This window comes from Chiloscyllium plagiosum, unplaced genomic scaffold (genome assembly GCF_004010195.1).
Source record: "Chiloscyllium plagiosum isolate BGI_BamShark_2017 unplaced genomic scaffold, ASM401019v2 scaf_7037, whole genome shotgun sequence".
Classification (NCBI taxonomy): Eukaryota; Metazoa; Chordata; class Chondrichthyes; order Orectolobiformes; family Hemiscylliidae; genus Chiloscyllium; species Chiloscyllium plagiosum.
The window spans coordinates 13,063-15,293 of NW_025212886.1; positions in this window are offsets into that span (position 1 = coordinate 13,063).

Genomic DNA, 2,231 nt, shown 5'->3' on the forward strand with positions numbered 1-2,231 from the left:
TCCAAATCATTTATGTAAATGACAAAGAGTAGAGGGCCCAGCACCGATCCTTGTGGCACTCCACTGGTCACAGGCCTCCAGTCTGAAAAGCAACCCTCCACCACCACCCTCTGTCTCCTACCTTTGAGCCAGTTCTGTATCCAAATGGCTAGTTCTCCCTGTATTCCATGAGATCTAACCTAATCAGTCTTCCACGGGAAGCCTTGTTGAACGCCTTACTGAAGTCCAGAGAGATCACATCTACCGCTCTGCCCTCATCAATCCTCTTTGTTACTTCTTCAAAAAACTCAATCAAGTTTGTGAGACATGATTTCCCACGCACAAAGCCATGTTGACTATCCCGAATCAGTCCTTGCCTTTCCAAATACATGTACATCCTGTCCCTCAGGATTCCCTCCAACAACTTTCCCACCACCGAGGTCAGGCTCACCGGTCTATAGTTCCCTGGCTTGTCTTTACCACCCCTCTTAAACAGTGGCACTATGTTTGCCAACCTCCAGTCTTCCGGCACCTCACCTGTGACTATCGATGATACAAATATCTCAGCAAGGGGCCCAGCAATCACGTCCCTAGCTTCCCACAGGTATTTTGAGTCCAGTTGTCTTTCTGGTCGATGCCGACCCCTGGGATGTGGATAGTGGGGAGAAATTCAGGGATGGTACTAACGTTGAATGCCAAGGGGCAGTGGTTAGATCGTCTCTTATTCAAGATGGTAAGCCCCAGGATGTTGATAGTGGGTTGGCACTGTACGCACTGGAACTTTGAAACATATCGACAGCGTCAATGCTGGGAGGATGGTTTCCACCCCCCTCCCCCCCCGCTCACAGGAGAGTCTGCGACCAGCGGGCACAGCCTCAGAATAAAGGGATCGCCCACTGAAGACTGAGATGAGGAGGAATTTCTCCTCTGGGAGGGTAGGGAGTCTGCTGAAACTCACAGAGAGCTGTGGGAGGAGGCAGAGTCCCGCTGGCCTATTTAAGACTGAGATCGATAGATTCTTGGTCAGTCGGGGAACCACGGGGATACAAGGGCAGGACATGAAGGATGTGGGATCGGCCATGAAGAAGCAGAGTAAACGGGCTGACTGGCCTATTCCTGTTTCTACCCTTTTATGGTTTGATGACCTGATGGAGACTTGGAATAGAATGACACAGCCAGGAAACAGACCCTTCGGGCCCAACTAGTCCCCGTCGGTGAACTCGTCCCATCTACCAGCGCGTAGCCCATACCCACCAAACCTTTCTTATCCAAGTGGCTTTTAAACGCTGTAACTATACCTGCATCCATCACTTCCACACACAAACCACTCTCGGAGTAAAAAAAGTTGCCCCTCGTGCCCTTTATCAATCTCTCTCCTTTCACCGTAAAAATATGTCCCCCGTAGTCTTGAAATCCCCCCATCCCAGGGAAAAGACATTTGCCGTTCAGCATATCTATACCCCTCATGATTTTGTAAACCTCTGTAAGGTCACCCCTCAACCTCCTACTCTCCAATCTCTCCTTATTATTCAAATCCTCCATTCCTGGCAACGTCCTGGTAAATCTCTCCTGAATCCTCTCTCCAGCGTAACGATATCCTTCCGATAACAGGGATGACCAGAACTGGGCCAGACAAGCTTCACTGATGTCTTATACAAGCTCAGCATGACATCCCAACTCCTATACTAGGCAAGTGTGCTAAACGCTTTCTTAACCATCCTGTCTACCTGTGACGCAAACACATGTACCTGAACCCCTAGCTCTCTCTGTTCTACAACACTACATGTGATTTGCCACCCATAATCAGTGCTGCATGGACTATGTGATTGGGTAGGAGAAAGTGAGGACTGCAGATGCTGGAGATCAGAGCTGAAAACGTGTTGCTGGATAGCAATATCCGGCAACACGACGGATGGAGGAAGAAATATGTTTCCCTCCCCTCCCCTATCAGCGTTCCGAAAAGACCACTCCCTCCGTGACTCCCTCGTCAGGTCCACACACCCCCCACCAACCCAACCTCCACTCCCGGCACCTTCCCCTGCAACCGCAAAACTTGCGCCCATACCTCCCCCCACACCTCCCTCCAAGGCTTCCATATCCGCCACAGATTCACCTGCACCTCCACACACATCATTTATTGCATCCGCTGCACCCGATGTGGCCTCCTCTATATTGGGGAGACAGGCCGCCTACTTGCGGAACGTTTCAGGGAACACCTCAGGGACACCAGGGACACCCAACCCAACCATCCC